This window comes from Crinia signifera, chromosome 6 (genome assembly GCF_055691185.1).
Source record: "Crinia signifera chromosome 6, ASM5569118v1, whole genome shotgun sequence".
Lineage (NCBI taxonomy): Eukaryota > Metazoa > Chordata > Amphibia > Anura > Myobatrachidae > Crinia > Crinia signifera.
This window is the reverse complement of record NC_139222.1, coordinates 121,286,575-121,312,370: the sequence shown is the minus strand read 5'-3', so window position 1 is coordinate 121,312,370 and position 25,796 is coordinate 121,286,575. Positions and strand designations below refer to the sequence as shown.

The window sequence follows — 25,796 nt, the reverse complement described above, 5'->3', positions numbered from 1 at the left end:
GACCGCCGACTGACCTCTCACCTAATCACCTCCTCCCACTCCCGTGTCCAAGATTTCTCTCGCGCTGCCCCCCTGCACTGGAACAACCTCCCGCCACCCATCAGGCTATCTGATTCCCTTACCTCCTTCAAGCGCTCCCTCAAAACCCACTTTTTTCGACTAGCCTATCCCTCCTCCTAACCTCTTTTGATCCTCCTATCCTGCCTCCGTTCCCCTCCGTTCCTACTTATCCTATTGTATTTTGTTCGTCCACCCACCTATTTTTAGTATGTTAACTCTTATGAGCAGGGCCCTCCTTCCTCACGTACTCACCCTACCTCATTACCTCACCTGTCCTGTTCTTCCCTTCCTCTACTTCATCTTCAGTCTCCTTGACAATTTTGACACCTACTTCTGAACTGATGCTGATTTTAGTTCGACCAGCTATACCCCTATTTATACTGTATCTTTCAACACACCCTGTACATTACCTTGTAATTTGTTTTTTTTTGTTTGCTATGTACGGCGCTGCGGACACTTTGCGGCGCCTTATAAATAAACGTACTACTACTACTACTGCTGTGGTGTATGGGCAATTACGCCTGTAGCTTTTGAAAGATATCGAGAACTGCAGTTGTTGGAATGGCCAGTTACTGAATGCTCATACATTGCCCTGTAAATTAGCATGCTATTGTAGATAGCAGCACCAATATTGACAGGAGTAAAATCCCCCCCTGATTACTGCACTGCTTCTCCCCGTAATGATCACTTGTACATCTTCCCCTTGGTGGGAATATATCTGATTAGTTGAGCATCCAACAATTCACAGACTGATTAATACAAAATATGTATGTAGCAAAGTTTATCATTACCAAGTGGAGTTTTCTAGTGTAAAAAAAAAAATTAAATAACCTTGATCAATATTTAACTAGAACTATCACAAGACCATAAAGTTAATCGTAAACTAAGATGTTTTAAATTGTATTATCATGCAGTATTTGCTAGTGTTGATTCTTTTTAGTTCAATCAGTTTTTGGTTATTAGTATAAAGGTTTTTGGAACATTATAATTTCTATTTATGATACAGTAAAAACTATTTCAGATGAAAAAAGGCTTTTATCAAAGGGTCCATGCCACAGGAAACCATTGTCAATTACCAGCATCCTCGTACACCTTATAGGACGTAGCAATATTGTGTAAAAGGAAGAAATGATATTGTATTTTACCTGTGGAACTAAAGGTCCCTGCCAGTGACGTGCGGTGAGGTTAGTGGATGGTGAGGCACTAGCTTGGTGGAGCCAGCGCCGACAAATTCTGTTGGGAGCACCGGGTCTGCGTTGCTTCTGCGCTGACAGGCAAGTGCGGGAGCAGCCGCCTGCATAAGCATCTCCTACCCTGACCCAGCTCTCCCAGCAGACCCTGTCAGTGCTGGCTCCACCAAGCCGCCACGGCAGGGGCGGATTGGCCCACCGGGAAACCGGGTAATTTCCCGGTGGGCCGGTCCATAAGTCACCAGAACAGGCCGCTCGCTCCCCTGGCTGGGCCGCGGACCGCACGACTACAGCGTTTAGCGGCCGCGGCCGCCATCACTTGCCCATAACAAATATGGCCGCGGCTGTCTGCGGCACTGAGAATTTTAAAGATGGCCGCGGGAGGGCAGCTGCGCATGCGCAGCTCCACGCTGCTCCTCCCGCGGCTCTATGCAGAAGTGGCCAGGACATCGATCGCGGGTGCGCGGGTGACGTCACCGCGCACCCGGCTAGTCGGCCACTACACTTTAGCGTCTTTGTGAGCGGCTGCAGCGTTGTGGGACGGCTGAAGTTGAACAGCTGAAGCAGTATAAAATGTAAGGCTGGCATCTTTTCTTTGGGTTTGGGATTTGGGCTCTGTTAAAAAAATATATATACCTGGTTTTAATATAATATATGTATATGTACTGCATGTGGGAGGGGGGTTCTTTTTGCTGTTATTATGCGGAGGGGGTGTGTGTGATGGGGTCTCTTCACAAGTGTAAGTGCATATAAGTTGCTGCATGTGATGAAGTTTTGTGCCCCCCTTATGTGTGTGTATATATATATTTTTTAAAGGGGTACAAAACTACATCAGGGTGTGTGGCATATGTATAATGGCATCAGGGTGTGCGGCATATGTATAATGGGCATCATGGTGTGTGGCATATGTATAATGGGCATCTGTGTGTGCGGCATATGTATAATGGGCATTACAGTGTGAGGTATATGTATAATGGGCATCTGTGTGTGCGGCATATGTATAATGGGCATCACGGTGTGAGGTATATGTATAATGGGCATCACGGTGTGCGGCATATGTATAATGGGCATCACGGTGTGCGGCATATGTATAATGGGCATCACGGTGTGCGTCATATGTATAATGGCATCAGGGTGTGTGGCATATGTATAATGGGCATCACGGTGTGTGGCATATGTATATTGGGCATCACAGTGTGTGGCATATGTATAATGGGCATCACGGTGTGTGGCATATGTATATTGGGCATCACGGTGTTTGGCATATGTATAAAGGCATCACAGTGTGTGGCATATGTATAATGGCATCACAGTGTGAGGTATATGTATAATGGTCATCACAGTGTGTGGCATATGTATAATGGGCATCACGGTGTGTGGCATATGTATATTGGGCATCACGGTGTTTGGCATATGTATAATGGCATCACAGTGTGAGGTATATGTATAATGGGCATCACGGGGTGTGGCATATGTATATTGGGCATCACGGAGTGTGGCATATGTATATTGGGCATCACGGTGTGCGGCATATGTATAATGGCATCACAGTGTGTGGCATATGTATAATGGCATCACAGTGTGAGGTATATGTATAATGGGCATCACGGTGTGTGGCATATGTATAATGGGCATCACGGTGTGCGTCATATGTATAATGGCATCACGGTGTTTGGCATATGTATAATGGCATCAGGGTGTGCGGCATATGTATAATGGCATCACGGTGTGCGGCATATGTATAATGGAGCATCACGGTGTGCGGCATATGTATAATGGGCATCACGGTGTGCGACATATATGTATAATGGCATAACGGTGTGTGGCATATGTGTAATGGAGCATCAGGGTGTGCGGCATATGTATAATGGCATGACGGTGTGTGGCATATGTATAATGGCATCACAGTGTAAGGTATATGTATAATGGGCCTTGGAGAAATAGGCCATGCCCATACTGATAGGCCACACCCCCCAAAAAAATTGGCGCGCCGGAGGCGCGCAACAACATTCCAGCCAGGCACCTCACCCCCCCCCAATTGGGCTGCTTACAGATATTTCCCGGGCTGGTTTTATTTCCCAATCCGCCCCTGCGCCACGGAGTCTGCCCATTGTTCTACCAACCCTGCTGATGGGGGCACTGGGCTGTTCTTGGGGGATGGTTAGATGGGGGCTCTGGCCTGGGGATGGGGATGGCTAGTTAGATAGGTGGGCACTGGGCTGGGGTCGGGGATGGCTGGTTAGATAGTGGGGCACTGGGCTAGGGAAGGGGATAGCTGGTTAGATAGTGGGGCACTGGGCTAGGGAAGGGAATAGCTGGTTAGATAGGGGGCACTGGGCTGGGGACAGGGATGGCTGGTTAGATAGTGGGGCACTGGGCTAGGGAAGGGGATAGCTGGTTAGATAGGGGGCACTAGGCTGGGGAAGGGGATAGCTGGTTAGATAGTGGGCACTGGGCTGGGGAAGGGGATAGCTGGTTAGATAGTGGGGCACTGGGCTAGGGAAGGGGATAGCTGGTTAGATAGTGGGGCACTGGGCTAGGGAAGGGGATAGCTGGTTAGATAGGGGGCACGGGGATGGGGATGGCTGGTTAGATAGTGGGGCACTGGGCTAGGGAAGGGGATAGATGGTTAGATAGGGGGCACTAGGCTGGGGAAGGGGATAGCTGGTTAGATAGTGGAGCACTGGGCTAGGGAAGAGGATAGCTGGTTAGATAGGAGGCACTAGGCTGGGGAAGGGGATAGCTGATTAGATAGTGGGCACTGGGCTGGGGAAGGGGATAGCTGATTAGATAGTGGGCACTGGGCTGGGGACGGCGATGGCTGGTTAGATTGGGGGCACTAGGCTGGGGAAGGGGATAGCTGGTTAGATAGTGGGCACTGGGCTGGGGACGGGGATGGCTGGTTAGATTGGGGGCACTAGGCTGGGGAAGGGGATAGCTGGTTAGATAGGGGCACTGGGCTGGGGACGGTGGTGGCTGGTTAGGGGGCACTGGGCTAGGGAAGGGGGATGGCTCGTTAGATAGGGGGGCACTGGCCTGGGGATGGGGGTTGGGGAATAGAAGCACTGACCTGGGGAATGGGGATTGCACTTCCTCAGCTCCAGCTGCGCTGCTGAGCAGTGCTGGCGTCAGGCGAGGGGGGAGCCTTCAAGCCCAGCTGATCTCATCAGAAATGGGGGCTGGGACCAGGCGGCAGCCACAAAGTCACTTCCCCCGCTGGTGTCATCTGGAGCCACTGGAGCTGGGGCCAGCGCCGGGGGGAGAGGGGGAGACGCTGATGTCACAATCAGTGCTGATCAGTGCTGCTGAGCACATTCAGCTACTGATCAGTGCTGGAGCCACTGGAGCTGGGGCCAGCATCCAGGGAGAGGGGGAGCGGGAGCCGCTGGTGTCAGTCAGCGCTTGGGATGGCGCTGGGCGGCAGACAACCTTTTATCCCCCCGCTGGACTAAAGTTCAGCTCTTGAGCTGGGGTCAGTGCCAGGGGAGAGAGGGATCCGCCAAATAATTCTCCCGCTGGTCTCTCTTGAGTAGCGCTGGAGCAGGGGCTGGGGCTTGGGGGGAGGGGTGGGGGGACGCACGGACGGATGGACAGACAACGATACCTATAGAAGTGCCTCAGTGACAGTCAGGGACATGCTTTCTGTTTCTGGCTATATGAAAGCACGCCCCTGTCACTGAGGCAGCGCCACTGTGCCCAATCACATCTGCCTCAGTGACAGGGGCGTGCTTTCATATAGCCAGAAACAGAAAGCATGTCCCTGACTGTCACTGAGGCACCGCTATAGGTGCCGCCTGTAATGCTTTTTCTAATGGGCATTGACAGCGTGCTAGTCGGCCCCGCCCCCTACCCGCCCCATAGTTCAGAAACTTTACCATTAACAACCCGAGGCACCGCTCTTGATGCCTCCGTAACCCATTAGAAAAAAAAAGGGGGTAAAATTATTATAATAATATAAAGCATATAGTTATGACACATAATATGTGTCATAAGTATTTTATTTGTATTATTTGATCAATCATTAATGACTGCACGTCCCTGGTCCCTGCAAGCTTCTCTCTGTACTTTTAGTACCACAAGTACCAGTATGTGGGGCATTACAGGGCCCACTGGAACCTGTAGTTCCACCTGTAAAACAAATATTACAATATATACAGGACATGCATACCAAAAGCAAGCAAACTGAAGAGAATCCATTTATACACATGAATACAAATGAAGGGCCCACCACGTGACTTGCATCACTTGGAGACCAATGAGCTAATCAGGGAGCACCATGTAGTAATGCTCTCCTGATTGGCTGAGCTCCACTGAGCTGTCTGGGCGGTTTGTGGCACTTATACTGTATGCTTCTATGGGGAAATCTCCATAGAAGTTTATGTGTGAGAACCTGTGGTTTACCACAAACATTTTAAAGTTCACCACAAACCACCATGGTTAATTAGTCAAGCTTGTGATTTGACCTAATTAACCTTTGTGGACTCAATATCTGATTATCCATAACTCCGTCGGCCAGCTGCATGATATATGGGGTCCCGCAATCCGGCTCCCGCATTTGCTTGCTACACAGTAATTTCCATCCTCTGATGTAGAATTTGGCCTCTTGGATGGGCCTTTGGGTCTCGGTCTGGCATCTGATTCCCTGCACAAGCATAAACTGACTGGTACAGTAAATCTGGACACATTTATTTATTTAGTTATTACTAGTATCTTATATAGTGCAGCAAATTCTGTTTTACAATTGGAAACAACAGTGATAAAGCAAAACTAGGTAGTAACAGACAGTCATAGAGGTAGCAGGGCCCTTCTATAAATGATTATCTTTAGGTAAAGGCTTCTTAAGTAATTATGTGAGTACATTACGGGTATATTATATGTGAGGCACAGGGTGGTTAAATAATTTGTGCATGGAAATTGATGAGCACCCACAGGCCCGAGTCCCGCTGCTGGGCCGCTGTATTAACTTGCTAATTTGCGGCTACAGCACCCACATCACCGGACCCGCCGCCTGGGGAACAGTATGCCGGGAAGAGTGTATTCTGTACGCGGAGTAATACGTCGCGGACGCGGGCCAGCTCTTTAGTGACCTGGCGACTGCCACATGCGCATTCACGTATATCAGATGCTGCTCGGTGCTATTGTCTGAGCTGACAGCAGCATCTGCCCGGCATTCCTGTACATGGGCTTATGTACGGTTATCATAGAGTAACAGCTGCAGGTCCACAAGTAATGTGTAAAAAGGGGAACTCTGTTGCCATAATTTGAATATTGGAGACAACTGTGCTGCGTAATATAAATTGGTATTATTTTGTGGCCACGCCCCTTCCCCATGAAGCCACTCCCCTATATTTGTGGCTTGAGCACCCACCAGCAAAAACATAAATCGGCACCTATGATGTGACGTGTTTGATACAAGGTGTGACATAGGATGATTACATTGTCCGTGGGCACAAGGCTTCATATAAAGGTGGTTAATCAGACCTGATTGCATGGTTGGTAATTTGTAGAACCATGCGATCAGGTAATCGCCGCTATAGCAGAGTCGTCAAAGCTAATATTAATTATAATTTGTACAAGTACCAAAGGAAATAAAAGTTAACTTACAGGTAATGCTAAACAAATAAATCATGCATGCAGCTCTTTTCTTAATGAGATGTGGCTCCAGCACTCGCAGCACCCGCTTGCCTCCCTGACCAGGAGTAGATTTAGAGGAGGGGTGAAAAGGTTGATGCCCCCCCCCCCCCCCCCTACCGCCCTGCAAACGTCATGCTCCTGCAAACGTCACTCCAAAGGCTTGAATACAAAAATGGGGCATGGCCTTATGCCAGCTAGGCCACACTCATTTTTGCATGGTATCGGCTCTTTATCTTACCATTACATATTTTTTGGCTCATTGATTGGTTGGCTGCCCCTGGTATAGACAATAGTAGCAGCAGTGCCCTATGGTAAAATAACAAACAACAAAGGTGCCAGGGCATACAGTACTTAACTACTTCTTGACTGCCCATTGTGGATGGGGGCTGCCAAGTCGGTCCAAGGAGGGGGTGTGGCCTAATCATTGGTGGACTAAGCAGTGGGCATGAAGTACAATTGCGTCAATGTGGCCCTGCCGCTGCTGTTCAGTGCCCATATTACCAGCATTGACTATTTTGGGGCTATAAGGACAAGATTTACCTTAGGCTACGCACTTTCACAACAGGGTGCAGGAGACTCTGGGAGGCTGTGGGGGGTGAGGCAGGTTCCAGGAGATTTGCCTACTTTCCAAGGGGCAGGGAGTGCCAACAAAATTTTCAGGAGCTTCTCGGCCAATCCGGTATAGTAGGCAAGGATGTGCCAGAGTGTGTTGGCAACTGGAGTTGAGATGTAGACTAGGCACAGTATGTATCAAAGTCCAAAGAACAATAATCAGACATTAGGTTAATTCTACAACCTAATCAGTATACACAGGTTATTTCAGGAACTCAGTGTCAGCTGTGGCCTGGCTGGGTAGTGACTTTCACACTTAGAATACCCAGATTGTTAATGTTTTGAACAAAGTAGGTTTATATACTAATTGGAGAGAGAGATTAAGTATCAGTCAATCAGCTTCTAACTGCCATGTTATAGGCTATATATTTAAAAAATTACAATAGGGAGCGGGTTAGTTTGTACTTTGCCCACTTTATCTCTCACCAAGGCTTAGTACATTGTTATGGACAAAATGTAGAAAATGCTCATAGATACTGAAAAAACTACCAACTTAATGGAGTGATTGCTATGTGCTTTAGGTCCAGGCTTGTTAAGATGTTCTGCATGCAATGCATTGACTGGATGCAGTTAACAACCGTGCCATCATGATGCCGGCACTGAGAATAACAACGCAACAATGCTGACTTGTGGCCAGGAGACCAGAGCCAGAATCCGGACATAGGGCCAGCCGTATTAAGCTTGAAAAGTGATAAAATGGAGAGGAATAAACCACCAACCAATCAGCTCATAACTACCATGTCACAGGCTGTGTTTGAAAAATAACAGGTAGGAGCTGATTGGTTGGTGGTTTATCACTCTGCATTTTATAACTTTTCAAAGCTTATAACATCTCAGTCATAGATGGAGATGCAGACACGAAAAATCCAACTGCCAGCATACCGATCATAGGTATGCAGGCGGGTGAGAGTGGGTAAAGCAGTTTGAAGGTAAGGGTTAGGCACTCAGAAGGGGGTTAGGGTTAGGCTATGGGGCATGAGGGTTTTATTAGGGTTCGGATATAGGATAGTAAGGTCAGGGTTAGGTACCAACTGGGAGGGGAAGGGTTACACTTTGGTGGGGAGGATTTAGGGTTTGGGTAGGGAGGCAGGGGGAAGATAAGCATACTTATCAGTCACCTGTCCAGCTAACTTCCATCGGTATGTATCCGACAATGACAAGCCTAAGGAAGTGGACAATGTTGATATTTCCAGAGGGGGATAATCTTTCCATTGGGTTTAATAATGAATCTGGTGCTACAGTATATTGAAAATACGGAATGATTTTCACATTACATATTACACACAGTGCACCTATCCCAAACCCCCCCCCCCCCTCCTTTCCTGAGCCCTGCATACTCACCTCCTACTGTCACCAATTACAGGTCCAGACTGACCCGGTGGGGAGGCCCTGTCACACAATGCTGTCCCCCTTTAATTCGGCCATGGAACAGGACAAAAGCAATCATTAAGTTACAGGAAATATGAGGGCCAAGATAGTGAATAGCATGATATACAGTGGCAAATTTCCCTTTAGACGCATGAGGCACGTACCTAGGCGACCCACTTGCCTCTGTTAGCTCTTACTGTTAATCCAAAATTTACCAGTAACTACAAAATATTTCCACTGTACTGTATGCCACCTTGAGTGTGGTGTGGGCAAGTAGGACATGTGCAAACTGCTTTTGTAAGTTGTCCTAGTTAGCAAATATGCATATGTGGTACTCAGAGGTGTTAGTGTGGGTGCATTTAAGTTAGATATAGATGGTACCTTGGAGGAGAGACAGTAGCTCCAGCGGAACTTCACTTTTCCAGGTGATGACTCCACTGGCTTGTCTTTCTCAGGCTGTAGTAGAGAGGCTGGGCCTGTACACTAATGAGTTAAAAAAACCTTGGCAAGCAGAATTATTTATAGACATATTTATTAAAAGGGAAAGGAGGACATGGGTGCAGGGTAAATCTATACACCAATATAATAATGGAATGCAATCATCATCATCTTGGCAATCATAATCTCAATCATCAAAATACCAGAAAAAGGATCCAAATTGGTGAAAAACGTTTAAGTGATATGTACAAGGGTTAGGCTGCAAGAGAGTTTTAGGCTGTGGGAGAGGGTTAGGCTGCCAAAGGGGGTGGTTGGTGTCAGGCTGTGGAAAGGGAGGGTGGTTAGGTTGAGGCTGTGGATAGGGTGGGTTAGGGTTAGCTGTAGAATAATTCTGTTTCCGTAATTGTATTTTTCACTCTTTGTATTACAATTGTCTTCAGCACTTAGCAGTAATAATGTCTCAGTCTTTAGTACCCAATTTTTGTATGTATGGAATTGCAAAACTGCAAGGAAGTGCCGTACAATTCCATCTAATTAAGGACCTTATTCAACTCTTCACATGATACATCTGCCCTACCTGCAGCAAAGCATAATTTTATTCATTTTGAAAAACAATTTGCCCTACGATCAAGTCTGTATTAAACCCTAAAATTCTAATGCCTCTGGCTAGCATTACTGAGGATCCGAGTGCTGCGTCTGAGGATTATGCTTGCATGCACTGACCACCCTGCATAAGCCCGCAATGTGAAGAAACAAACCAAGTTGCACGGCAATGGGTGCAAAAGTATACATTTTTTGCATGGGTGAGTACACACAGGATGCTTTTACATGTAGCCCACAAATGCTGGAAAGCTTTATTTTTTACGCAATCAGTTTTTTATTGAGAAAAAAGGATAGCAAGTGTACAATCAGACAAAAAGGGAATTGAAATGACAATCAGTCAGTGGCTCAGGCACTAAGGGGGAAATTTACTAAGATTGAATGGGTATGAATGAACCATTCATACCCATTCGATCTTAGTAAATTCGTATTCATACCCATTCGATGTGAAATACATAAGTATTTCGTATTTTTGTCATTCGTATTTTTACGAATTTCGTAAAAATACGAATGGATACATCATCGATAGAATATGGTCGTTAAAGCCTATTCTTTTCAATGGTTTCGACAAATTTACTATTAATTCGTATTTCTTCTGTGTTCATATTTTCAAAATGTTACTGTTGTATTTTTCACAAATCAGTTTTTTTTTTCTAAAACAATATAGACCATCAATGATCTCTGTGCATGGTGCTGTCCCCAAACATGTGTTCAAAGTGATTTTTTTTTTTAAAAGGGCATGGATTCCCCCTGAGCATAAACAGCCCTGGGTTTATTGAACCAGTCTTGGTTTCAAAAATACGGGTGACAAAATGTGTAGGGGTCCCCTGTTTTTAAGAAATCAGCACCAGGATCTTGAACCAGTACTGGTTCCAAAAATACAGGGGACAAAAAACTGGGGATCCCTCTATTTTGGAACCAGCACTGGGCTCCAACAGCTAGCGGTATCATGCAACAGCCGGGGACACTTTATACAAGGTCATTCCGCAGTACCAATTCAATGAGTCCAGTTCAGGTTTTGCTCAGGGGGAGGGGGGACCACGCTGTTTTTTTTATGAATATGAATATGCATCTTATTAAATACTTTTGCAATTCCAAATATGAACATATAGCATATGAATGACTACGAACGGCAATGACATCGGATTTACGAATGACCCTAATACGACTGCTTAATAAATTATACATACACGGTCATACATTTTACAACACGAATACACACGTAGCCATTCGATTTTTATAAAAATATGAATACAAATAACAACAAATACTAATTCTTAGTAAATCTACCCCTAAGTACAACTTCAGCAACATAGCTGAAGTGGTACTCTAAGTACACTTATAATCCCACCACAGTAAATTTGTACACAGCAGCTGTACAAAAATATACAAATACTACAGCCGCCAGAATTTGTACTGGGATGCGGACTCGCTCAACCATAAACCTTCTGAGCAATCCTATGGTTGCACAACATAGCCAATGGCAGTAAAATGTCAAAGCCATTGTAGGGTAACTGTGTACAGGATTGCAGTCAGAAGAGGTAACACCACCCAAAATGGTCACAACAAGCCTGTGTTTAGGTTGCCACTCAACCGCTACCCTTAGACGTGTAGCACCTGACTCCTGCTCCTTGGCATCTTCCAATATCTACTGCTCATGTCCACACAACAAGTCTACTTGCCAGAATGCCTTCCTTGAGCTCCGCAGTGACACCAAGTTCCAGCCTTTGGTAGTACACAGTCCCTAGTCTTCCACAAGGAGCCAGGGGTATCGCTCATATACAGTATCATTAAAAATAAAATGTCAAGCTCACAGATTTTTTTTTTTTGTAGTATCATTATATATATATATATATATATATATATATATATATGAACAGAGAAGAATGGGCACTCAGGGTCTTTCAATGAAGTGAAGGAAGGACAGGCTTTACTCCTAAGGTCTACGTTTCGTGGTCTCCCCCGTCGTCAGGACAATACAATCGGTGAGTATTGTATTGTCCTGACGACGGGGGAGACCCTGAAACGTAGACCTTAGGAGTAAAGTCTGTCCTTCCTTCACTTCATTGAAAGACCCTGAGTGCCCATTCTTCTCTGTTCATATCTACAAGGGGCTGCAAGGTCCCTACAGCAGGCACCGGGGCAGGTTACAGTATTTGGGCTCCACCAAAGTCCTGAGTGCCAGTCCATATCATTGGATATATATATATATATATATCTATATATATATAGATATATATATATATAGATCTATATATATCTATATATATCTATATATATATATATATATATATATATATATATATATATATAGATATATATAATATACACTAAACATCAGCACTCACCTTTCCTAGTTTTGGGGTGCCCTATGGCTTGTGACCACATTGTTTAAATAGACATTGTAGGGGCTCTGCACACACTACATTAACTGATATTAATTGTTGACCTACTGCTTGTGTCGACCTTCCAACCCTGACGACCTTAGCCATGTCAATCTATTTCAGGTGTCAACCTAAGGCCTGTCGACCTTCAGTGGTCAACCCAATGCATGTTGACCTAAATAGGGTCGACCTAGAGACCGTATCCTATTTGAATGGTCTTCATTTGTCTCTTACAACACTACTAAAAGTACTTGTCACAACACAGATTTCTTAAGCTTATGGGGATTCCTCTTCTCCAATTGCCCTCGGAGTTTGTTGAGTTTAGTGCCCCTCCTATTCGGTCACTAAGAAATATATCCTGTCTTGGAAAAATATCAATAATATCATTTTGTGGCATATTACACCAGTCAAGCTTCTGCTTTCCAATGCATATGTACTTATTTCATACTATTCCATTATGGGTCCCTAAAATTCTGATTCCCTTTCCTCCTTCAAGCGCTCCCTCAAAACGCACTTCTTCCGACTAGCCTATCCCTCCTCCTCCTAACCTCTTTCACTCCTCCTATCCTGCCTACCATGCCCCTCCATCTGTTCCCATCCTTTCCTACTTATCCTATTGTATTTCGTTCGTCCACCCACCTATTTTTAGTATGTTAACTCTTATGAGCAGGGTCCTCCTTCCTCACGTACTCACCCTACCTCATTACCTCACCTGTGCTCCTGCCCTGTTCTTCCCTTCCTCTACTTCATCCTCAGTCTCCTCGACAATTTCAACGCCTACTTCAGAACTGATGCTGATTTTAGTTCTACCAGCCATACCCCTATTTATGCTGTATTTTATCAACACACCCTGTACGTTACCTTGTAATTAGTTTTTTTGTTTGCTATGTACGGCTCCAGGGCCGGTGCTAGGGTGTCCGGCGCCCTCCTGCAAACCATCAATTTTGCGCCCTTTCACATTGCCATTGCAACAAGCTGCAACCCGATTGTGGGAGCGTATGCAACATGCGATCCTACGGAGGATCTCGGGTGCATGTACATGTATGCATACACCATCTCAGTGCTGTGTCCGCAAAATGTAGCAGGCACTAAAGGTGCCCATACACGCTGTGAGAATCGCCTACGTTATGTGCTAGATCTCATCGCACGGCATGCATGCAATGTGTGTGCAATGCGATCCGAAAGCAGTACAAAAAGTATGTGCAGCACACTTTTTGTACTGTGCAATGCGATACTATTGCAGCATGTATGGCCACCTTTAGGCACATAACCCAGCCCATTATTAAAAAAAGTGTCTAAATTAATATAAAAAAATCTACAATTATTAAAACATTTGTTATAAACATGTATAAGAAAAGACTCACTGTTCTTTTGCTGTTTAACTCTTGTTCAGTCCCTCCTCTTTTATCTGCATAGGCAGGACGCTGAGGACACCATTACACCCCCTCTCATGACTGAGGGGTAAAGGAGGGGAGAGAAAGAGGAGATGGAAGAAGAGGGGAACAGATAGAGGGGGCCGAGTGTTGAGGACTGGCCGTGGCACTGGCACAGCACACTGAGAAGAAGGAAGGAAGGGGAGGCGGCACTGCTGCCTGTTCGTCATTTGATTGACAGCTGACAGGCGCAGGGAGCAATGGGTCGGGGGCGGATCCAGACATGACATGTCATCCAGGCATTCACAAACAGCGCTACATGCCTCAGCGCAAGTGTCTGTGAGGAAGAGGGGGCAGGTCGCAGGAGGAGGACAGTGTGTGTGCAGTGCAGGGAGCTGCTCAGCCTCTCCACACTGCCGCCCGCTGCGAGACAGGCACTGCGGGCGGCGTGTAGGCTGTGTGCACTCACGGTGCAGGGAGCAGCTTTTAGCAGGTTGCCGACCCTGATAAAAAGCATGGTCAGCAAGCCAGGATTTAAGACCCGGGTTGACCCATTTACACTGAACAAATTACTGGGTAGAACTGCTTCACCCAGGGCCAGATTCACTAAGCTTCAAAAGTGATAAAATGGAGAGTGATATACAGCCAGCCAATCAGCTCCTACCTACCATGTCACAGGCTGTGTTCGAAAAACGTCAGGCAGGAGCTGATTGGTTGTGTTTATCACTCTCTATTTTATCACTTTTGAAGCTTAGTGCATCTGGCCCACGGTAATTTGATGTTCGGTGTAAAAGGGGTATAAAAGACATCCAAACTGCCTACTCTGAACAAAGATGGAAATAAGTTTCATAATCGTCAAACTAATATGCTTTCTAGTATACACAGTATATAATTCATTACTTCAGTATATTGGGTTCAAATCGGTAGATGGGATATTAGAATAAACTACCAATCTCGCTATCATCTGAAGTATACACTCTTGTTAGTGTGAAGTGTGTCTGACACAAATACTACTGCTCCTGAGAAATACAGAATGCAGAATCAATAAATTGAGATCAACACACTAATCTTCTGAAGAATATTAGGGTCATTGTACATGGATAGTAGCAGATATCTATGATTTTCAAATGCAATAGCAGTCTACCAATGCAAAGGATTCTAGAGCTTGGCTTTAGGCCAGTGGTCAACCCTGGTCCTCAATTACCCCCAACAGTGCACGTTTTCCAGGTCACCCGGCAGGTGCACTCATTATTCAGGCACATTTGAAAAGATCCACAGGTGGAGCTATTTATAGCACTTGTAATTCTGTGTGGAGACCTGCAAAACATGCACTGTTGGGGGTACTTGAGGACCAGGGTTGGGAACCACTGCTTTAGGAAGCAAACATGGGGCGAAATGTAATAGGGTGCGATTTTTAGACTTTTGCGATTTTTGGTCAAAATCGGCCAAAATCGCAATTTTTCTAAAAATCACACATGTAATAGGGTGTGATTCGCGGGAAAAATCGCATTTCAGTCCCACTGAAAATCGCATCCAGATGTTTTCCCATAGGAAACTATAGAACTCGCGGTACTCTTTACTTAGAAGGGCGCCCATCTCGGCCATCTCGGGCATTGAATGCACTAAAAAATCAGGTGCGATGCGACAGACGAGATGCCCGAGATTTCCCATAGGGAACAATGTTAAATGTCTCAATTGACCCGATTTTCCTGTTCAATGCCTCAATTGACCCAATTTTTCCATAGGAAACAATGTTAAATGGGCCACAGAGGCCAAATAGGCACCCTGAAGTGAATAATGGCCACCCGAATTGTTAACGCCACCCCACGATCAACGTCAACCCGAAGCGTGGCGAGCGCAGCGAGCCCGCGAGGGGCGGCGGTACGCGTCCTACGACCTTTTCATACCCCCACTATCCACGTCGGCGTGGAGTTGAGAATAGAAAGTGTGGCGAGCGCAGCGAGCCACCGAGCCCGAAGCGTGGCGAGCGCAGCGTGCCCCGCGAGGGGACGCGGATACCTTCACAGGTATCCGCGTCCCCTCGCGGGCTTCACAGCTGTCCGCGTACCCTCGCGGGGCTCGCTGCGCTCGCCACGCTTCGGGCTCGGTGGCTCGCTGCGCTCGCCGCACTTTCTATTTTCAACTCCACGCCGACGTGGATAGTGGGGGTATGAAAAGGTCGTAGGACGCGTACCGCCGCCCCTCGCGGGCTCGCTGCGCTCGCCACGCATCGGGTTGACGTTGATCGTGGGGTGGCGTTAACAATTCGGGTGGCCATTATACACTTCAGGGTGCCTATTTGGCCTCTGTGGCCCATTTAACATTGTTTCCTATGGAAAAATCGGGTCAATTGAGGCATTGAACAGGAAAATTGGGTCAATTGAGACATTTAACATTGTTCCCTATGGGAAATCTCGGGCATCTCGTCGGTTGATCGCACCCGATTTTTTAGTGCATTCAATGCCCGAGATGCCCGAGATTTTTTACTAACGATGCCCACGATCAAAATCGTGGGCGCCCTTCTAAGTAAAGAGTACCGAACTCGCATATGTAATAGGATGCGAGTTCTAGAGTCGCATATGGGACATTACCAAAAAGCGCAAAAAAAATAGACCAGCTTCTTGCTGGCGATTTTTACAGAAACATGCACAGATCATTGAGATCTGTGCATGCTTCTGTTGTAAAAAAAATAGTTAAAACAAAAATTAAAAAGAAAAAACGGCATGCGGTTCCCCCCCCCCCCCCCCTAAGTATAACCAGCCCCGGGCTCAAAAAGCCGGTGCTGGTATAATAAAATCAAAGGAACAATCAAGTTGGGGTTCCCTGGATTTTATAAAACCAGCACCAGGCTCAAGGTCCGGTGCTGGTTCCCAAAATATGGGGGACAAAATGACTAGGGGTCCCCCGTATTTTAAGAACCAGCACCAGACCCAACCAGCCAGCAGGGTAATGCCACAGCCGGGCATTTATTATATAAGGTCCCGCGGCCAAAGCATTATCCCCCTGGCTGGTCAGCATGGGCAGGGGTCCTGGGGAAGTGGGGACCCCCTCAAAGAAGGGGTCCCCCCCTCCAGGACTTACCAGCCCATGCTGAAAGTCCGGGGCTGTCCCCGATGTCCCTGGGCGGTGGGCATCGGGCTGATGTAAAGTGTAAAAAAAAGATTAAAAACTATTGTCTTATGCTGTAGAACTATGAGTCCCAGCAAGCCTACCCCGCATGCTGGGACTTGGAGAACCACAAGTCCCAGCATGCGGGGCATTAAAGGGCCCGCTGGTACTTGTTCCATAGTACAAGAAATAGTTAAATAAAACACACTGACACCCTGAAAAATAAAAGTTTAATACATACACAGCCCACACACACTGATACTTACCTACCTTGAGCCCGTAGGTCGGTCCCTGGATCCTGGGTCCGGGCTCCAGGGCAGAAGAGTCCGGTTCCAGGGCCTTGGTCCTGGTTCCGGGGCTCCTGGGCTGAAGAATCCGGGGTCCAGGATCCGAAGTAGTCCACAGGGGTACCTGAGGAAGGAAATCCTACTCACCTGGTCCCCGGCGACGACCCCGGCATCTTCAGTTCCAGGCGCGCTGCTCCCGGCTGCTGTGGTACCCGCTCACGGACTGAAGAGACGCAGAGATTTTCATCTTCCGCGCCTTTCCTCCGGATGATTCTATTGGCCGCCTAGCGGCCAATCAGGAGCCGACTTTCCTCATTCTGAGGAGAGGCGCGGCTCTCCAGTCCGTGAGCGGGTACCACAGCAGCCGGGAGCAGCCTCTCCAGTCCATGAGCGGGTACCACAGCAGCCGGGAGCAGCGCGCCTGGAGCTGAAGATGCCGGGGTCGTCGCCGGGGACCAGGTGAGTAGGATTTCCTTCCTCAGGTACCCCTGTGGACTACTTCCGATCCTGGACCCCGGATTCTTCAGCCCAGGAGCCCCGGAACCCCGGACCAGCCCCGGAACCAGGACCAAGGCCCCGGAACCGGACTCTTCTGCCCTGGAGCCCCGGAGCCCGGACCCAGGAACCGACCTACGGGCTCAAGGTAGGTAAGTATCAGTGTGTGTGGGCTGTGTATGTATTAAACTTTTATTTTTCAGGGTGTCAATGTGTTTTATTTAACTATTTCTTGTACTATGGAACTACAAGTACCAGCGGGCCCTTTAATGCCCCGCATGCTGGGACTTGTGGTTCTCCAAGTCCCAGCATGCGGGGTAGGCTTGCTGGGACTCATAGTTCTACAGCATAAGACAATAGTTTTTAATCTTTTTTTTACACTTTACATCAGCCCGATGCCCACCGCCTAGGGGCATCAGGGACAGCCCCGGACTTTCAGCATGGGCTGGTAAGTCCTGGAGGGGGGGGACCCCTTCTTTGGGGGTCCCCACTTCCCCAGGACCCCTGCCCATGCTGACCAGCCAGGGGGTTCATGCTTTGGCTGCGGGACCTTATATAATAAGTGTCCCCCGGCTGTGGCATTACCCTGCTGGCTGGTTGGGTCTGGTGCTGGTTCTTAAAATACGGGGGACCCCTAGTCATTTTGTCCCCCGTATTTTGGGAACCAGCGCTGGACCTTGAGCCTGGTCAAGGGGACCCCTATTTGTTTGTCCCTCTGCTTTTATGACACCAGCACCGGCTTTTTGAGCCCGGGGCTGGTTATGCTTAGGAGGGGGACCGCACGCCGTTTTTTTTCTTTTTTTTTTTTACAACACAGCGCACTGTACTGAAAATGTGCCGATTTTCATGACTGAAAATCGCACATTTTCAGGACTTAAAAAGCGCCCGAAATCGCACCATATCGCACTTTTTTGCCGCAAATTCGCATCTCATTACATATGCGAATTCACGGCAAAAAATGCGATTTTTAAAGGTGCGATTTGGTGCGATTTTTTTCTTACGAAAAAAATCGCACCCTATTACATTTCGCCCATGATCTTTAGATAATGTTAGCCAAGGTAGTCTACAAGCCGGATGCAGTCAAAATACCGACGGACAAAATACCAACAACCATTGGCAGACAGTCAAAATGCCAAAATTTTAAATGTTAACATGTCAAAAAGTCAACATGAATATTTCATGCATAGAGTTATATGCATGTACAAGTACAGATGAAGCCGCCGTCAGCCAGCCTGCCTGATCACCAGAACTCATGTGCGGGCACAGGCTGTCGGACGGCAGATCGACTGACAGGGACGCACGAGCGGTTTATTCACTTACGCATCCCCGTCAGCATGGTGGTGGGGAGCGGGGACCAAATCTACTAATCCGAAGCAAAAAACAGGATTTCTACAAAACAAAATCACAAATTTATGATTGTTTGTTTGGTCACGGCAGGCCCGACAAGAGGTCATGTTCAGTAAAGTCTTAGTTAGCATAATGTTTCACAAATTACTACAGTTTTTTTGTATTCTTCTTCGATTAGGAGCTGTTTTCACAAGATAGTAATAGTTACAAGAATTGTGTTAAAGTTTAAATTCTACAGAAGGCCCTGTGACCGATGAATGGAAAATTCCACAAGCTTCTAGTGAATGACTAAGACAATTATATACTAGTAAAGGTAACTGAGGGTTTTGTTCAAAAAGCATATTACTACTATATGTAATGCCCCTTGGTGTGCTGGGGAAAACATGTGTATCTTTTCTGGTCTAGAACAACCCCCTCTCTTTCAGCACCTGTACACGTGCTGGAGTCTATTCACCACTGCTCTGCTCAGAGCAGGGACGACTTCCAACTGCCCCCCACCCACCATGGCACACTGCCGACCCCGGGTGGGATGCAGGATAGTCCCAAAAAAGTGACTATCCTGCAAAATCGGGACAGTTGGGAGGTTTGCAGTAGACAGTTATATGGCCCAGAGCTATCGCGTAGTATGGAGCCCTCAGCATCACAGCTTATTGCTAATGCCCCTTGGGGTATACAGTCATTCGACAGCACTAAGGTCGACATGATCCAAGGTCGACATATTGGAAAGTCAACATGGGCTTAGGTCAGCATGTCATTAGGTAGACACAAGCATTAGGTCAACATGGGCTAGGTCGACAGTCAAAAGGTGGACATGGGGTTCCTTTTTTTGAGCCAACATGTGCCGACAGGCGGTATTTCATGCCCTACCATCCACTAGTGCGTAGCAGGATAAAAATAGCGTGTAGGCACCATGCCCAAAGTATGGTGAGCGCACCGATACTGTGTTGACATTCAGGTCGAAAAATGTGAAAAACTCCATGACCGTTTGACTGTGGACCTAGCCCATGTCGACCTTCCCATGTGTCGACCTTTAGTGTTTGACCCAATGCATTACAACCTTAGTGCTGTCGACCTTATGACCCATACCCCCCTTGGCGTGCTGGAGGAAAACCTGTTTTGTGTCTTTCTAGTCTAGAACATCCCTCCCTTTCAGCACCTGAGGGGCATCAATAATTTGATTGAACAACTTTCAGTCTCTTCTTATGCTGGCCACACATCAGACCAACTTTCCTCCAACCATCCAAATAGTTGAATTTGCACCCATACAGTACCAGATTTCAGTCCAACCAACCAACTAGTTGGATGGTTGGAGGAAAGTTTATCTGATGTGTAGCCAGCATAACTATATAAATGACTAAGCTGTGTACACACCTTAAAATTTATCTGTCCAATATATCTGGTGGAAACAAAAATCTGGCAATGTATGAGAGCAAATGACAATCAACCATTTGTCCCAAACACTGAAAAATGGACAAGAATTATTGTTCTGACAAATTTGTTAAATCAAACAGAAGTAACCAGATAGATTGGACAGATACATCTTTAGGTGTGTACCTTGCTTTAATCACAGATTAACCAAATCACATGATTATCTGAGCATATCAAGTCCACTCATGTGACACACAGTACTTTGGGGCTCATCTACATTTGGACGTTACAACATGACACAAATCTCAGATGTAGCAGTACACATCAGCACTTCTAGATGCCACCTTCACAATCTCCCTGACATGCTTTTTCAAATGTAGGCAAGTATGCACAGCATGTGGAGAATGGACCTCTGACATCAATTGGTAGATAATTTATACTAATATTTTTCTCAATAATTTGGTGTTTGATTTTATGTGTTTATAACAATTGCTGCCTCAAAGGCTGCCAAGCGTAGAAAAAAAAAATCATCTGAGCACCCAAAATTGTTACATCTTCAAATAAAAGTAAGAAAAATGAAACTGGCCTTGAGTAGATTTATCAAAGCTTCTAAAACAGACAAGTGATGGTGTCATTTCAAGAATGCAATAGAAAAATAACGAGAATTTGATTGGTTGCTATAGGTCAGGGGTGGGGAACCTTTTTTGTGCCAAGGGCCGTTTGTATGGGGAAAAAATCCTTCGGGGGCCACATGTAAAAATGTCTCTTACAAATTGTCCTGCTGCAGCCGCCCCACGCTTCGGCGGCTGCCGCTGAATAGGACTGACAGTCTCCAGTTGCTGTTGATTAAGAGGAAACTTGCGAGAACTACCGACCTCTCGCGAGAATTCCCCTTTACTTGACTCCTGGCAAAGCTGCCTGGTGGGTGGGAGGGCCACTCAGATGGCTAAGGGGGCCGCATACGGCCCCAGGGCCTGAGGTTCCCCACCCCTGCTATAGGTAATGCCTCCACTTGACTGTTTGAAAAGCTTTAGTAAATGTGTGCTCTAAGATCACAAACAAGTTAAAAATTACTGGCCTCAAACTTTCAAGAATGGTATAACTAAGTACCTGTTGTTACAGTTAGCATCCACAAGATGTCCCACTTGCCTAACAAATGTATACTTTTCAATATTGTGTTTTTTTAGTCATAAGAAAACACTTTCTCCCAAAATAATAGAATTGTTTAAGGTGCGTACACATGGGCATTTATCGCTGAGCGACCATATTGCCAGCGAATGGAGCGCGCACCTTATCGCCGGGTGCGCGCTCCCGTTTTTAGCCCCCCAGCTGATTCCCTCTGCGGCTCCCCCGGCAGAGGTTCCCTTTCGTCAGCGACCATCTCTGGTCGCTGATGAAAAGGAGACACTGAGCAATATATTGCTCAGCAATATATCACCACCGTGTGAACACAGCTTTTGAATGATTTTGACCACAGACGGATATAATTACTTTTTATTTTAATCAAGATTTTTTGGAAAGTACGGATGGGAGGGAAAAACTAAATATAAACATTCTGCATAATAAAATATGGTACTTGTTTAGTTTCACGGCAGAGCGCGTCACTCTGTGAATCCTGGCAGCTCGCCAGCTGCCTTACTTCTGTAATCTACATTATCAGCATCCTATGCTGACTCCGCGACAGCCCAGCGCTGACAGGTCATTGTGGCACTTGTAGTTCCACAGAGAAATAGACAGCCCGGCACACCGCTAACAAAGGGGCATCTAAAGTAGACACCCGGCTCACTGGGCTGCCTTACTTCTCTAAGCTACGTTATCAGTGTAGCACCAGCAGCAGCGCTATGCTGACTCCGGCAGCCCAGCGCTGACAGGTCATTGTGGCACTTGTAGTTCCACAGAGAAATAGACAGCCCGGCACAACGCCAACAAAGGGGGTGTCTGAAGGGTGCATGTAGTTTCACGGTGCCAGCTTGAACTATTTCTCTGTGGAACTACAAGTGCCACAATGACCTGTCAGCGTAGTGACTCCGCAGCAGCTCAGTGCTGACAGGTTGCTACGTTATTATCGTAGCTGCCTTACTTGTATAGTTTCACGGTGCCAGTTTGAACTATGTTGTCAGCGTAGTGACTCAGCGGCAGCCCAGCGCTGACAGGTCATTGTGGCACTTGTAGTTCCACAGAGAAATAGACAGCCCGGCACACCGCTAAAAAAGGGGGCGTCTAAAGCAGACACCCCGGCAAACCGCTAACAAAGGGGGCGCCTGAATTCTATGTCTACTACTTAGACGCTTTAGCGTCTAAATTTAGATGCTCCGCAAACCGATAACAAGGGTGCATCTAAATTTAGACCCTTACAGCGTCTAAATTTTAGTCAGGTCTAGGGGTGCATCATTATCCCAATAAATACACAGACCCAAAAAAATCTACCAGCTGACTGACTTAGCCGTGAGAACTAGACGCTGTTTCTGACAGGAACGCTAATTCTGACTACGATGACTACGCTAGAACTAGATGCTAGACGCTTTTCAGTAAATACTATGACTACGCTAGTCACGAGAACAGTACTGCCTACGCTGACTACACTACGCTACTTCTGACTGACTAAGCTGTACTTGTTTACGGACGCTGATAACGTAGATTACAGAAGTAAGGCAGCTGGCGAGCTGCCAGGATTCAAACAGGTGCTACACTTATAACGTAGCTTAGAGAAGTAAGGCAGTTTGGCAAGCTGCCAAGATTCAAGCACAGAGTGGTGCGCGCTGCCGCCGTGAAACTAAACAAGTACCTAAAATACTTTGTTGCCAGCTGTAACAAAACCAAACATATAGGTTAGGATAATTCATTGAAAAGTAATTAGCAGAATAGAGGTCTCAGTGGGACAGGAAAAATCTTAGATCTTTATTAGTGCTGACTAGGGGGCTGATTCAGAGATTTACCCAGTTCACATGGCAGCTGCATATTTGGATGCACTTGCTGTGTGAAAATGTGCTAATGCCTCATGGGAAACCTTCCCTCCTAACAGGTATTATCCCTGTCTGCCATGCCAGTTGCAGAACTTATGGGTGGTGACCTCAGGTGCAGAAATATAGGGGGATTATTCTGGTTTACTCCTTCTTGCTAATTCCTTCTTAGATCGACAAAACCATGTGCACTGCAGGTGGGGCAGATGTTACTTGTGAAGAGAGAAATAGATTTGAGTGAGTTATTTTGTTTCTGTGCAGGGAAAATACTGACTGCTTTATTTTTACACTGCAATATAGATCTCACTTTGAAGTAAAACCCCACCCAAATCTAACTCTCTCTGCACATGTTACATCTGCCCCCCCTGCAGTGCACATGGTTTTGTCCATCTAAGAAGGAATTTGCCAGTAGGAGTAAACAAGAATAACCCCCATAATTCAGACCCCCTTTTCCACCCCAACCCAAGTTCACATTATGTAAATTGGCAGTGGGTGACAGGGGGAGGCACAGTGTGACAGGAAATACAGTGGGTGACAGGGGCTGCAGTGGGCTCTTTAGTCCCCAGAGGTCCCGGTGCACTGCACCTGCTGCACCAATTGTAGTTCTGCCTCTGTGCAGTGCATCTTTGTTGCCATCTCTTACTATGATCCTGACTGCTGTTGTGTGCAGGTTTACTAATATTTCCACCCTCATCACCCTGTTTTTTTACTGGCAGAGGCGGATTTATACCCCATAGGGCCATAGGCAAGATAATGTTGTGGGGGCCCCCTAGAGGATCCATATTTATATTCCAAAAAACAGTACATCTGCATGTGGAAGCCTTTCCAAATTGTTTATACCTCCATATCTGCAGTACCCCTTAACCCTTACCGGCCTCAAAGCACCCCCTCACCCACAGCTATTACAATGACTGACAACACCCAGCACCCTTACCCACCTCAAAGCACTTGCTCATCATTACTCTCCTCAAGCCCCCCCCCCCCCCCCATGTAGGGTGCACGCACCCTGCTTCTGCACATTAGGACCAAATGGATCTGAACAAGGTCCAGTGTCTGCAAACCATCCACAAACTCGCCCACGAAACCAAAGCCATGCTGTCAACTCATACTGTATACTGTAGGTGATCCCAAGTAATAAGGTCAAAGGCTTTGTCAGAGTCAATTGAATAAAAACATTAATATATGATACATACATACATAAACAGATTATTAGATCAGGGTTGCAGACTTTTTCTGTCTCCTCTCCGGGAGAAGCCCGGAGAGGAGACTTCCAGCTGCAGTTCGGGGGGCGGGGCTTGAGCGTTACATCATTAAGCCCTGTCCCCAGTATGTGAAAAACCCCCAATTCACAGATCTCCGTTGAGGGGGCAGGGCTAAAATGATGCAATTGTGGACATTTTAGCTCCGCACCCTCCTCTGAGACCCGCGGATTGCCGCATTTAAACCAAGAGGTATGAGGGAACACACTGCAATCGGGGGTTGCGTGGGGGTCCCAAATTGCCCACTTTTGCGGGGGGTCGGGAGGAGGACCCGATTTTCAGGATCCTCCTGGCCATTCCTGGAGGGTAGGCAACCCTGTGGTGGCATAGTAACATTTAGCAGCATAAATGTGTTCATTAGCAATGATAGCATATATCCTAATAACTGATAAGGGCATAGGCGAATCTAGACTTATGGTAATGGGTGGTCCCAGATCTAGACACAACAGCAGGGGGACCTTTGCGCGGTGTAGCAGCGTGGCAAAAAGGGGGCGTGGCCTCATGGGAAGGAGGCGTGGCATCACACAAAGGGGTGTGGTATTACACTTTAGACCATACACAGTAATGCCCATTACACATTTTAGCAAACTCCGTAATACCCATTACACATAAAGCCACACACCATAATGCCAATTACACATGATGCCGCACACCATAATGCCAATTACACATGATGCCGCACACCATAGTACCCATTACACATGATGCCGCACACCATAGTACCCATTACACATGATGCCGCACACCATAGTACCCATTACACATGATGCTGCACACATAATGTCCCTTATACATGATGCTGCACACATAATGCCCCTTACACATGATGCTGCACACCGTAATGCCCCTTACACATTAAGCCACACATTATGCGTAATGCCCCCACATACCGCCTCTTGTAGCATCCCTTAAGCAATGCCCTCAAAAGTGCCACTTACTGTAAATCTTTATATGAGCCTTCGCTGCTGCTGCAGGGAGAGATGGAGAGCGGTGCAGCTGCTTCTATGGGGAGAGGAGCAGAGCGCAGCGCAGAGCACACTCCCACTCCCCTCCTGGTGTCCCCTCCTGGTGTCCCCTCTAGCCGAGTGGACATTTGAAATATTTAGCGCGCTGTTGTTGTGCGTGACGTCGGGGAAGCACGCCGGGCGCCGGCACCACATGATTAAAGGGGGGGGGCGGGCTGAGGTGAAGGCGGGGAGAAGAATTGGAGCGGAAGCTGGTGGTCCTGTGTACCCCCGGACCACCCCCTAGATTCGCCTATGGATAATGGGGATAAAGTAACTAGTATCAGACTCTCCCAATAAGGATAGAGC

At 46.9% G+C, this 25,796-nt stretch overlaps 1 protein-coding gene across 1 annotated transcript in view; it reads right to left on the bottom strand.

Annotated features, from left to right (window-relative positions):
• The window catches only part of SLC13A3 (solute carrier family 13 member 3), a 119,775-nt gene that overhangs the window by 71,052 nt on the left and 22,927 nt on the right, over window positions 1–25,796 (bottom strand). The window lies entirely within an intron of this gene.